Here is a 14,082-nt window from a genome sequence, read left to right on the forward strand (position 1 = left end):
CACAGGGAGAAGAAGGCCAACTCTAAGCCAGGGAAGAGAGGCCTCAGAAGAAACTGCCAAGACCTTGATCGTGGACTCCTAGCCTCTAGCCCCGTGAGAAAATTAATTTCTGTTCCCTAAAAGCCACCCTGTGCAGTACTTGGCTATGACAGCCCTAGCTAGCAAACGAATACAGTAATTAATTGTGCAGTAGGGAGTTTTTAATATGATTTTAATATTCTTTATGTTTTATACATGTTTATGTAATGTGACGTGAGCACCACGTAAAACTTCTAATATGTGTATGTGTTTCGTCCCCACTAGATGGTAAGGTTCTTGGGAGCATTTCAAACCAAACCTGTATAGCTCAGTGTCCTTGTAGAACTCCCTAGATGTTTACTGGCTTAATCTAATCACAAAATGTGTCACTTCTATGAAAAAGAAGAAGTGAGAAAAGAGAGGGGGAAAGTTAGTTTGGGGTTAGACACTGACATCTCTCTGTGAGTGATTCTGTTGGTTACTTGTTAACCAAAGATTGAAACAATGCTTTAAGGCTTTACCAAATGATCTTCTTGGACCTAATGTCATATACTCTTCACAAGGGCCTGGGACAGGAGGGCCACCATTGGCTATACTTTGCAGACGGAGGAAAGCGAGCTCAGAGCCGTCACAGAACTCGGAAGGTCGCACAGAACCAGAGGGGCCGGCCTGGAAACGCGACCGGGCTCGGGGACACAGGGGAGGGGTCCCACTCCTGTCCTCGGCTAAACTGCAGTCACTAAACTCACCGAGACGCTCCCGGAAACCGAACTTGAGACGACCTGGAAGTCTTGCCCTTCTCAACCAGGCCCGTTGTCAGATCTGGAACCTCCGAGGGGCAGGGGAGAGGCTCTGCAGTGACAAAGAAAAGCGACGGGGTCGCTTGTTATAATTCGGGGGAGGAAATCAAGCCCCAGCACTGCGCTCACTGCAGGTTCTCAAATGTTTCTCGGGGCAGTTTTTCTTTTTCCATTCGTGGTTTTCCGGCCACGGTCAGAGGAGCCGTGCCCTTAGTTACGATGCCGAAACTTCTCACTTCTCCATTCCCGGGGCTTCCTCCTGGGTGACCAGCTGGCTGACAGCTGGCGAGCTCTCTGCGGACCTGAGAAGTCACTCCAGGCAGGAGGTGTCACCGGATTTCAGGGTGCTCTGTCTCTGGGGAGGCCGCAGGGCCCCGAGGCCCCTGGCCCTTCTGGGTCTGCCCAGCCCTCCCGTGAGGATGCCAGCCTGTCTGCCCCTTGAGTCGCAAACTCAGTAAACAGACTGCTAATCGTTGCCAAACGCGTGAATCAGGGAAGGATGGATATACCGACAGAGGAGATGTTGGTTTTCCTCCAAAAATGAGTGAACTATTTGGGAAACTGAATGAAAACTAGATCTCTCCGGGGCGCCTGGGTGGCTGCGTCGGTTGAGCATCCGACTTGGGCTCAGGTCGTGATCTCGCGGTTCATGGGTTCGAGCCCCGCGTCAGGCTCTGTGCTGACAGCTCAGAGCCTGGAACCTACTGTGGATTCTGTGTCTCCCTCTCTCTCTCTGCCCCTCCCCCGCTCATGCTCTGTCTCTCAAAAATAAAGGAACGTTTAAAAAAATTAAAAAAAAAAAAATCGGATCTCTGCCCCAGGTCGTGGAATGAGCCAGACCTCAGAGCCGCCCAAGGCGCTGAGAGGAGCGAATGCCACACTCCCTCCCCGTTCGTGGGGGATGCAAAATAAAAGCAGTGCTGAACAGACAGGCAGCTCCAGGAGGGCCAGATGCTCATAAAGAATATCACGTCCATCGCCCCTCCCGCAGTCTTGTCCTTTTCGTTGGACGAAGCCATCGAGGTTATCGGTCAAGTTGCCTTTCCGATTTCCAGCTTCGGTCTCCAGGGTCTGATATTAAGTGCCTTGCCAGCCTCCTAAACATAAAAGTCCCAAACTGTTTTTCAGCTTCTAGCTAAAGGCCTCCACTCCGCTCCCATCATTTGTTTTCCTAACCTAGAGTCACACGCTAAAAGCATGTCGCACGGCCATCTGCGCGCATCTGTAACGGGGCAGCACAGGGGCCTAATTTCTACCTTCACGAATATGCACCTTGAAGCCTGTAACTCGGGGAGACCTTATTTTGCTGAAGCGCTGGCTCCCCTCCAGGTAGAGCGAGCCCACAGGTACAGCACCTCCAACCAAGTCGGTCTCATGAAAGGCTGCGGAATGAAGGAAGTCTGAGCACGGTATCCGTGTGACGTGAGAGGGAGAAGGGAAGGGGGGTTGTAAAAAAAAAAAACAAAGGCACCCCCTGCCTTCCCATTCAGCGTCTGTCTCCATGATCTGCCTGCAGAATATTCTGCACAGAGAGGCGTGGAAGTCTGGACAGTTCAGTAAACTTTGCACACATGTCCGAAATATGCAGAAATGCACTTTAAGGAAGGGGTAGTGGCACAGTTTGTTGTGTTAATCTCACAGCGTCAGGCTGAGCGGAGAGGAATCCAGGGCAGCCGTGGAGAGATAGTAAGGGCAGGGTGGTGGTTGTGGGGAGAGACAGTGGCTCCAACTGCCACTCAGGCGTCCAGGGAGAGGGTGGAGGCCAGCAAAGACAAGTGTGGGTTTCTGGATGCCTTCTCTGTGTCCCCCCACCCCCCACATGATCTCTCTGATTCATTTTCAGACTCAGACCTTAGTAGGATTTCAAAGAGAAACTCCAATGGGGTATCACGGTATCCCTGCAAACTCCCCATTGTGACCCCCCCCCCACAAGGCTCTGCTGTTCCCCGGGAATGTGAACTCAGGAGGGGAGAGAACTGGGCACAGCCAGGGCACCTTCTCGAGAAGGACAGGGCGTGTCATGGGATTCATGGGAGTCGTGGGAATCGGAACCTGCATCCCCCTGCCCTCCACCCCAGGTTTCTCAGGAATGCACGCCTTACCTAACAGCAGCCCAAGGGGGTGGGGTGGGGGGACTCTTTGCTGGAGTGGAATTTCTCAGCAAGCAGCCTCAGCTCCAAATTGCTGGTTTGCTAAGAGGCCCTCTAATCCTAATGCCCGCTCCCGGGGAGCACTTTAAATGACCGTTCACACGGTTCCCAAGGTGTTTTCAAATACCTGGCTGCAATAAAGTTCGGATGGGAAAGATTTTCTTTCTCAACAGATTATATTTTGTCATTGTTTTGTTTTGGTTTTTAAGTTTTTTCAACGTTTATTTATTTTTGAGAGAGAGCGTGAGAGTGAGCGGGGCAGGGGAAGAGAGAGAGGGAGACACAGAACCTGAAGCAGGCTCCGGGCTCTGAGCCGGCAGCACAGAGCCCGAGGCGGGGCTCGAACCCACAAATGGTGAGATCTGACCTGAGCCAAAGTCGGATGCTTAACCGACTGAGCCACCCAGACGCCCCCATTGTTTTGTTTTCATACATCAAATTGCCTATGATGCTATTTTTGATTACAGAAGAACGTCAAAGGTTTTGCCCAACACCAACTGATTGGTACCATTACTGGTAATGATAATCCTGTGTTTGAATTTCCAGGTCACCCTGAATCCACTCAGGCTGAACGGTAGATAAAAGGCCACAGGGCCACCCCTTGCACTGGCCCCGGAGGGGGATCTTCTACTGTCATTATCGATCTATTCTCTTTGCTTCCCAAAGTTTTTCCGACACGCTCTGCCTCATTGGCGCCACATGGAGGGCGGTCCCAGCCTGTGGCTGCCACAGCCTTCGAGTTACCAACCGCAGCTTGACGTCGTCGTACCTGTATCTTCTATCTGTTGCCATTTATTTCATTCTCTCTTCCCTCCACCTTCATATATTTCCGGACCCCACTTGGCTGAGCCCTAGAAAGGCACTGGGTCTGTCGCCACCCTGGCCACAGCTACAGAAAACGCTGGAAGAAGTCCGAGTGGACAGGAACAGCGGGACGTCTCTCTCTGGGATTCCCTCCTCACCCGTGGTCCCCAGGCCAAAGCCACTCCTCTTGACTTCTCTTTACGTTATCCTAAGTATTCCCACCAGGGACTCAAGCACAGGAGTTTTCAGAATTCCACTTAGTATAACACGTGCCTGGCATCTATCAAGCAAAAGGGAGAGACCATCAAGGAAGGAGCCACATAGAGAATAACTACAGTCACGGTCCCAACAAACAAACAAACAAACAAACAAAAAACGGGTTTCAGATAGTAGTGATAATATACCCTCCGCTTCCAGAGGGCAAGCTCAGGGTCCCAGGAGTCACTGCCTCAGCTCTTTGCAAGTCTGTAGCACCTCACCGTCCAGGGTGCACGCGACCAAGGACAACTAGACATGTGGGCGGTAAGAGCTCTAAGTGGAAAACACACACCTGATTTCCAACAGTTCCAAAAAAGAATCCAAAACATATTAGTATTTTTTATATCAATTGCGTGTTTAACGATAGGATTTTGGATGTTGGGAGATAAATAAAACATATGGCTAAAATGAAGTCCACCTTCTTTTTGCCTTCTTTAAGGTGGCTATTAGAACATGAACGCTGATACCTGTGGCCACCATTTTGTTTCCACGGGATGTTGCTTCTCAAATAATGGCCTTACCTCCTGCCTTGCGGGGAGCCTTCTCCAGGGGACTTGCTTAGTTCCTTACAACAGTCCAGGACAAAATTCTCTGTGTCTCTCACTTCCCATATTCCTCCCATTCGATTCTGCTCTTCGGTCTGGGACAGTCACCTCATCCACAGCCAACCAAACGGACCGTCCTGATGGGGTAGGACCCTCTCCGATAACCAGGAGGATTGTATCTGCCCCTTACAGCCAGCTTCACCATCCAATAATCTCAGTCCCTACCATGAGAATTATAGATCCCCCTCATCATAACCCCTCATCCATCTCAGGTCTTTCCCAAAGAAAATGCAACATCCAGGACGAGCATTTATTGCGAAACTGGTAAGAGCCCCACCTTCCTGAGACGGTCTATGTATCTGGCCGTATCTACATGGAAGGTTCACAGATCTCATGAATGACCTTTATTTTTTTAATTTTTATTTCTTTTTTTGCCAGATGGAGGCTATGGCCTGCCCAGCACCACAGAGCTCCGGGAAGGAAATGCTGACCCGACCAGCCGGGTAGCTTGGTTTTAATCTTGTCTAGATTTCTATCTAATTCACATTCCTCTGGTGCCTACCAAAGAAGAACACTGACGTCACACACATCCTTTCGAAGCCCATAAAGAATAATCCTCTTACCATGACTTACCCGTAGGATAAGACTTTCCCTACCTTTTAGGGGTTACGATATACCCGGTAAGGGATGAAAGAGAGATAACAAGATCTGGGGACACATCTACGTGGGGCTGAACAACTAACTGGACCCCAAGAACATTCCCGAGGTCAGCTCTATTTACGCCAAAAAATTCGATGAACAGATTAAATGCTCTCACTTTTCATTCAGATTTAGAGGCCTGGTATAAAGACAGCTATAGATTTATGGAAACGGTAGGGTTATCGGAAAGGGCTGTAGGATGCTAGATTTATACCAGCCGCTGATAATGCAGCACAGTCTGGGGGCAGTTCCTGGTGGCTGACGTCTGAGGAAATAGACGGCAACACCCAACTGCAGATGGCTCCTGATAACTGGTCATCTCTTTTCCGAGTGGCCAGAAGTGTTATTTCGGGAGCACGACACAGAGCAGACCATCTGTTAAGGTTCTGGGGGAAGCTTCAGTTGGTCGTATGTGGCGAAGACAGCCAATGAGGCAGAACTCGAGCACGGCCGTGGACGTGCCAGAGGTCGCCGAACCCCCCCCCCCCCCACCGTGCTGACCGCAAGGGAAGGGCTCCGAGCTCCAGGGATCACGGACACTCCAAGGGAAGGGGCTGAGGGCTGCTGGGGTGTCTGCTGGGCCTCTGCCAGGCCTCCGTTGTCCCCGTATCTTGGAAACTGGGAAACGTGTTGCTTTGCTGTCTATTTTTGGTACCAGAGGACTGTGGCCTTTCCCGAACAAGCGTGTCTCTCGTGTTAACAGTGTGCGAGCAGACGTGCCCTGGGAAGGCTGGTTCAAGGCTAACGGGGCAAGAATTACAACACACAGCGAGTAACTGTAATTTCCCAGAGGAAAAGCGAAGCCTGCAGATCTTCTCAAACCTTTATCCCAAGCGTGAAGTTTTGTTTTCGATGCTTGAAAGGCCAGAGTTGTCTTCGTAAACAGAGACTGGGCCTCAGCAGGCCAGAGCAGGGGGTCGTCTGACCTCGGCCATCACTGGCCAGGCCCTGACGGGCTCTGGCATTCACCTGCTCTCGTCTCCAACACGTCCCTCGCCCCGGAAAGTTCAGCGTGCGCTTCATATGTCTTGCAAAGCAACAGCGATGGGTAAGTAAGCCATACGATACAAAAATACATGTATGCTGAAACAAAACAGCTTCTTTCTAGATTTCTCTATGGTCAAATTTGGGGTAATTTCTCCCTTTCTCCCTCTCTCCCTCCATTCCTTTCTTCTTTCTTCTCTCCGTTCCTTGTATCTTTCCTCCCTCTCACCCCCCCTTTTTCCTATCCTTCTTGACCCTGCCCCTCTTTTGCTAGTGCTCTGTGCACCTACATTGTCTCCCTATTGAATAATCCCGATCTGGTGTCACCTTTGAATAATCACACACCCCCAAACTCTTTGACTTCCTGCACTTCTCTTTATGGTTTTATCTCCCACGAATGTATCTACAGTGAGAACATCGTCTATTCATATCCCTCACCCCACATACAAGGACACTCTGTTCATTGGTTTCTGTAATCCCTAGTGTCTCTTGAGGTGGCACGATGCTCCCCCATCAGTTCTGGTGGCCTCTGACTAATATATCCCAACCCATCACCATCTTTCAACAATAATAGACCAGGGAGTGGGGTCCCAATCAGGGGGCTCTACAACCACAGGACTTCCTTTCCTTTTCCTTCTCAGCATCTTGGAGGGTCTCTTCCTCCTTCCCCCCATTCTCCCCGAGCCCATGGCCATCCTCAGGACCAGCAGAGGGTACGTCAGTGCAAAAGGAAGATGGCTGCCCCTCCCCCAATCACCTTCTCTCAGTCCCAAACCTGGCACATCACGGCATCCCTTTCCCTCAACTCCCCTCCCCACAGTCACTGTTCTATAACTCATGCCAGAAATTTTCTCCATCTCATGTAAATACAATGACCAGATTTTCCAGAAAGTTCTAACTTAAATTCTTCTGTTTGCCAAGCCCTACCTCCCATTTGAGGAAATATGGCCACTCGTCCAGTATGGAATATAATGGAAGCCTGTTGTCAGTACCTGTAAAAATAACTCTGATTTTGTCCTTTTTAGGGTCTAAGTAATTGTCGAGCAGCACAGGAAGAAGGACGGCATAACAAAGTTAAGGTGCATGACTTTCACACTGGACATCTCATACTTGCTTGAGAATCTGGAAAAAGCAGCAGACTTTGATTTCGGAAAAACACACAATGTGCAACATCAAACTGCCCTCCACATAAATGGAGAGGACAAATTCTTTTTTTTTTTTTTTTTTAGTTTGTTCATTTATTTTGAGAGAGACAGAGTGTGAGTTGCAGAGGGGCAGAGAAAGAGGAAGAATGTCAAGCAGGCTCTGTGCTGTCAGCACAGAGCCCACACGGGACTCGAACTCACGAAATCGTGAGACCATGAACCAAACCCAGTGGAAATTGGGAGTCAGATACCCAAGCCACTGAGCCACCCCGGGGGCCCCGAGAGGACAGATTCTTTAATGGGAAGTATCAGAGGAGGTAACGACGCAAAGGGAAAGCAGCAAGACCTTTTTTGTTTCACTCATTAATACGTTGACTCTTGTTTCACGCCCACTAAGTGCTGGAGCGTTCTGGGCACTTTGGGAATGCAAAGCAAATATGAGGCATCCCTTTTGCCATCCAGAAGTTCAGTGCAGTGAAGGTAGACACGCCTGCAAATCATTCTCTTTTGTTTTTTAATTTCAAAATCATCATAAACTTATAGGAAAGTTGCAGGTACAAGATGAAGACATTTTTCTTCCATCGCTTAATGCGAAGTTGCCGATCTGTCGTCCCAACTCTGATAACCATGTCTCTTATTTTCTGTATTCTGATGCTCTGACAGCTGGGGTCTTGCTGCCCCTGGAGGGGCCGCCCCTAGCAGGGTAGCCCGTTCCTAAAGATGACGAACAACCCGCATCGAGCATGCTTTTCAATGCAAACCGACCAAGCCAGAGTCCGCACCCATGATCTACACCAAACACCTGATCACCCCAAAGCAGGTACCAGACAAGAAGGACAGCTTCTCTGCCCAAGAGCCTACTGATAGTTCAAAACAGCCAATCCCACGCCCGCTCGCCCCGCCTCGCCTGTTCTTCCCATGGAAGCGAGAGTAAAAGCTCTGGTCTACACTTTCCCTTCACTCCCTCTGCTTCCTTACAGACACTGCTTCCCCTTGTGGGCCTGTGTGGGGTGCCACGGCTCCCGGGGACTATAACCAGCTAGATAGATCTTCGACGGCGGTCTCTCGTTCCCGTACCTAAATGCTAACAAAACCTGTTAAACCGCGGTCATCTGCGACTACTTCGTGCGTACTTCCTACATAACTACAAAACAACTCTTAAATTTTAGAAATTAACACTGATACGTTACTGCCATCCCATCTTCAGACACCTTTTCAGTTTTGCCAGTTATCCCAGTAATGTCCTCTAGAGCCAAAGGATCTAGACCAGAATCAGACATCACGCGTAGCCGTCAGGCCTCTTTAGCATCGCGTAGGCCGGAACGGTTCCTTGGCCTTTCCTTAACCTTCAGGACCTCGACACTTATTGAGATTACAGGCCAGTTATTTTGCAGGAAGTCCCTCGATCGGGCCTCTCTGATGCTTCTTCGCACGATTAGGCTCAAGTGCTGCATCTTTGATGAAATGCCACAGAAGAGACGCTGTGTCCTCAGCGTGTGCCTTCGGGTCACGATATCAGTTCGCTTCCTTACTTTGGTCACTTGATGAAATTGTGTCTGCCAGGCTTTTCCACTAAACGGTTACCCTTCTTCCCGTTATAATTTATAACCTTTTCGTGGAGGAAAAACTTTGAAACTATAGAAATATCCTGTTCCTCATCATACGTCCAATTTACGTATTACCACAACTTCTTCCTTTCTATGTTACTCAACAGGCTACAATCTGTTACTTAGAGCCCATTATAATTTGTTACTCTCATTATTTTGTATTCAGATTGACCCAAATTTAACAAGTGTGTGCTTTTTAAAAAAAATTTTTATTAATGTTTATTTTTGAGAGAGAGAGAGAAAGAGAGAGAGAGTGTAAGCAGAGGAGGGGCAGAGAGAGGGAAGCAGTCTCCAGGCTCTGAGCTGTCAGCACAGAGCCTGACGCGGGGCTCGAACTCACAAACCGTGAGATCAACCTGAGCCGAAGTCGGACGCTTAACCGACCGAGCCACCCAGGAGCCCCTAACAAGTGTGTGCTTTTAAAAAGTGACCTCAGGGGCGCCTGGGTGGCTCAGTCGGTTGGGCGGCCGACTTCGGCTCAGGTCATGATCTCGCTGTCCGGGAGTTTGAGCCCCGCGTCGGGCTCTGTGCTGACAGCTCAGAGCCTGGAGCCTGTTTCGGATTCTGTGTCTCCCTCTCTCTCTGACCCTCCCCCGTTCATGCTCTGTCTCTCTCTGTCTCAAAGATAAATAAACGTTAAAAAAAATTTTTTTTTTAAATAAAAAAAACAAAAGTGACCTCAATTTCCTTCTGACGTGCCCTCGGACTTTTTAAAGTACTTCCTTGCTTTCTTTCTTAGTGAGATGTTCCAGCCTCTTCTTGTACTTTCCTTGCCCCAGCTCCAGAATTGACCGTTTCTCCCAGGAGTCCTGTATCTTTTGAGAGGATGATTGTATTGAGAAGTCAAGCCCCAGGCACTGGATGTGTTCATTTCCATGGGGGTGTTGCTGCTCCCGGCCTTCTTGGGGAGCAGAAGGAGGAAGCATCGGTATGTACCCATATGCACATGTACACATCTGTGCACACACACACACACACACACACATTTTGTTCACATTTATTTCTCTGTCTCTATCTCTCTAACATACGATTCTGTCTTTGGAGAAGGATAGGGTAGGGTGGATGATGCCAATAGGTTTGGGGTCCTGAGAAGGTTTTTGTTGTTGTTGTTGTTCCTTGGTTGGTTGATTTATTAGTACGCTAGGGCTACCATAACAAAATGCCACGGACTGGGTGGTTTCTACAGCAGCTATTTGCTCACAGTTGTAGAGGCTGGAAGTCTGAGATCAAGGTGTCGGCACGGTTGGTTTCTCCCAAGGTCTCTCTCCTTGGACAAAAGATGGTCGCCTTCTCCTGTGTCCTCCCATGGACTTTCCTCTGTGCGTGTCTGTGTCCTGATCTCCTCTTCTTGAAAAGACACCTGTCACATCAGACGAGGGCCCACACATCTGCCTTCGTTTTCACTTAAATACGTCTTGGAAGACCGTATCTCCAAATACGGTCACGCTCTGAGGTACTAAGGGTTGAATCTGAAAGGGAGGGGGGTACAATTCAGCCTATAATAGTTAATTTACCAGAAAAATCAGCATGCTTTTTGGCAAAGGTCTACACGTTCTAAATCTAGAGAAGTCAAGCATCAACACAACAAACAGTAATGACGATTTTTATTTTATTTTTATTTGTTAAGAGAGAGAGAGCAAGTGAGCAGGAAAGAGGGGCAGAGGAAGACAGAGAGAAAATTTTAGGCGGGCTCCAAGCCTGAGGCAGGGCTCGATCCCATGGTCCTGGGATCATGACCTGAGCTGAAATCAAGAGTTGGGTACTCAACCAATGGAGCCACCCAGATGCCCCAGTAATGAAGACTTTTAAAAAGAAACAAACAAACAAAATTCATAGTTCCCCTCTTCAGTGGACAGGCTCTGTCTAAATTGGGATGAACCAGTCTGCTCACGGCAAAGAAGGACGTCCTTCCCTTCTAGGCCTTTCGATAGCCCGTGGGGACTCTCTTCTCCCTAATATCTGTAGTTACACTCAGTTTCTCATTTTAACTTTACTTGTAATGTCCAAAAAAAAAATGTCCTTTGAGAATTTAATTGGTTAAAAAGGCATTTTTAAAGATTGACCCTCGGGGCGCCTGGGTGGCTCAGTCGGTTGGGCATCCGACTTCAGCTCAGGTCATGATCTCACAGTTCATGAGTTCGAGCCCCACATCGGGCTCTGGGCTGACAGCTCAGAGCCTGGAGCCTGCTTCGGATTCTGCGTCTCCCTCTCTCTCTGGCCCTCCCCAGCTCATGCTCTGCCTCTCTCTGTCTCAAAAATAAATAAAACATTAAAAAAAAAATTAAAAAAAAAAACAGATTGACCCTCACGCTAAGCAAAAACAATATCAAGAAATTACGATTTCTGACGAATTTCATTCTTTGTTTCACAGGATCATCAGTTCCACATGAAGCCAAAAGGTCCACTTTTTTTTCTTTTTTTCTTAACATCTAAACTGGCTTCGAATGGAGACAGACTTCTCCTTTACTTATTTCCATCTTACTTTTTTTACAAACTAGTATCCGTGAGCGTGCATTTTATGCTACGTAACACAAGGGCATGATTTGACCGTAGTTGCTTTTTGCCACGAGGGGTTGGCACAAAGCTTCTCTCTGCATCAGGTTCTGCTGCACCAGCTCAGCGAGGAGGAGTGTGCAGTGCCCGGGCTGAGGCCGCAGAGCTGGGCTGTTCGGGGCAAGACTCCCGATCTGGCTGGCATGCCCTCTCCTCTGCCGTGAAATGGAAGAATTGCCCCCGTCAGGGCGCCTAGTGCCTGGAGAACGCTCAACAATAAACAACTTCGTGCCGAATACTTGTGGGAATCAGAGAGAGAGAGAGTGTGTGGCCAAAAGCCCCCGCGACGGTACCCGCCAGCCCGAGAGAAGAATCGAGAAAAGGGGCAGTAGAGAAAGAGCGATAGATGGCAAGCTTTATCATTTCTGGCGATGGGCCTTGGTGATAGGGTTAAGGAATTGGTGCAGAAGAGCGGAAGTCAAAAATTAGGGGAACTGCGACCCGTTTTCTTTAGATAAACCGTATCTTTATATGAAGAAGGTAGATTACACAGAGCATCACGCTTTTCCTTTGGTTCCATTGCGCACCCCGGACGGGCATCCCGTCCTCAGACCCGGCTCTGCGTCCCCCTAAATCCCGGGGAGTCGTGCCTCCCTGGCCACTGCAGTAAGAAGCGGTCTGGGGGACACACTCCCCCAGGGTGGCCAGTGGGCACCTTCCCGTGTGCATGAAAGTTCACTGAACTCGCCGCCCAGCCCACCCCTGGCCTTGTTCTCTTCCCTTCCATCAGCAGCTCAGAGCTGAGCTGTCCACTAAGCTCTCCTCCACGCCGTCCAAAGGCCCTCGTCCCCGGACTCTGAATTAGACACGGCAGAAAAGAGTCTGAAAGGTCAAACGCAGAGTAGTTCCTCTTTCGGTATCAAAATAAAGCATTCCTTGCATTTCCCTGAAATTTCTTCTTCCTCTTCTCCCGCTTCTCCTTCTCCTTTGAGACCGTCCGGGGAGAATTTCCCACGAGCCGAGCTACGCTACATCCTCGACAGGCTGGGGCTCGGTGAGACCCCACTGAAGTCGCGGTCTGCTCATTTTAAAACACCAAAACCCCAAGTTTAGCGAGTCCGGAGGTTCCCGAGCTTGGGGCGCGCCTGGGTGGCTCAGCCCGTTGAGGGTCTGACTCTTGATTTCGGCTCAGGGCACGATCGCGGGGTCGTGGGAGCGAGCCCCTCTGTTCTTGCACACTTCCTACAGATCCTCGTGGCTGACCCACGTCTCAAAATTTCTTCCCCGGACATGACACTTCACACGCACACGCGCGCACACACACACACGTGCATATGTCTGCGTGCATGCAAAGCTATACACATGCATCTAACACCCCATACACAGAACGCCTGCATACCCGCATTCCTGCACAAACACACACGAACATCCTCACATCGTGCTCCTACATACGTGCCTTTACCCCGCCCCCCACAGCCCTGAGCACACACACTCATCTACGCACACAAATGTCTATACACATAATTACACCCTGAACACCCATCGGTGCACCTACCCTGACGCACACGCTCCCCTGCGTGCACACACCCTTACACACGTGCCAATACCGTTCCCACGCACACACACCCCTGAACACACGCTCCCCGTACACACACAGACCTGCCCGCACATGCACACGCGCCCGGCCACTGTCAGAACACGGATGAAAGCGGAAGAAGCTAGGGTCACGTGTTATCATTTTGTATTTCCAATAATGGGACCAAGGGAAATTTTCTCTCTGCGTTAATTTTTTTTTTAATGATGTTATTTAGCAATACATATATACGGAGAGGAGAAAGATCATTTCAGGTCATCCAGTCAAGAAGTTTTCGTGCTGAGGAGACATTTGAGGCAACCTAACTAAGACCATGTCAAGAACTGCACTCAGAAGACACCTTTGTGTGCCCTCGTTTTGTTTTGCTTTTTAAAAGATTATGGAATTGAAAACATGGCCTTTGTTCTACTTTGTATTCGATTACCGGTGAATTTTTGCAATTAAAAAAACATTTTTTTTTTTTTTATTTTGAGAGAGAGAGAGGGCGTGAGCAGGGGAGGGGCAGAGAGAGAGGGAGACACAGAATCCAAAGCAGGCTCCGGGCTCTGCGCGGTCAGCACAGAGCCCGACGCGGGGCTCGAACCCATGAGCTGTGAGATCGTGACTTGAGCCGGAGTCGGTCGCTCAACCGACTAAGCCACGCTGGTGCCCCTGAATTTTTGCAATTTTAGAATACTTAAGTATTTTAGTTGAGCGCGTGCTATCCCAGCTTTGCAAAACAATGGTAAAACACAGAGATTCCATCCAGGGATACTGTCCTCGGACCATTTATTACCAACAACTTACGGAAGCAGAACTTCTGGAGCTTTTGAGAGTGCAGATAGAAGGCTTGGCCTGGTGCTGCTTACACATTCTGGGCTCTCCCCATCTACATGTCTGAGATTCAATTTCTTTCGCCTCGAAAAGAACTAGAGTGGATACTTTTCTATTAGGACAAATATACCTTGGTATCCTCCAACCTATGTGTTAATATTTACGAGGAGAG

General features: G+C 49.2%; 1 long non-coding RNA gene across 7 annotated transcripts; it reads left to right on the top strand.

Annotated features, from left to right (window-relative positions):
- The first annotated feature begins 5,645 nt into the window (after window positions 1-5,645).
- LOC124507652 (uncharacterized) lies at window positions 5,646-13,489 on the top strand. 7 transcript variants are annotated; one of them, XR_006961070.1, is made up of 5 exons: window positions 5,646-6,322; window positions 8,384-8,909; window positions 9,750-9,938; window positions 10,269-10,463; window positions 11,382-13,489. It is a non-coding gene; the product is annotated as an uncharacterized LOC124507652 (long non-coding RNA). The 7 variants fall into 7 exon arrangements; XR_006961071.1 differs by having other exon boundaries at window positions 8,798-8,909; XR_006961073.1 differs by lacking the exon at window positions 8,384-8,909.
- Window positions 13,490-14,082: the final 593 nt, after the last annotated feature.

The sequence above is a fragment of the Lynx rufus genome, unplaced genomic scaffold (assembly GCF_022079265.1).
Source record: "Lynx rufus isolate CCGP_SWC_20201006 ecotype Redwood Valley unplaced genomic scaffold, mLynRuf1.p SCAF_12, whole genome shotgun sequence".
Lineage (NCBI taxonomy): Eukaryota > Metazoa > Chordata > Mammalia > Carnivora > Felidae > Lynx > Lynx rufus.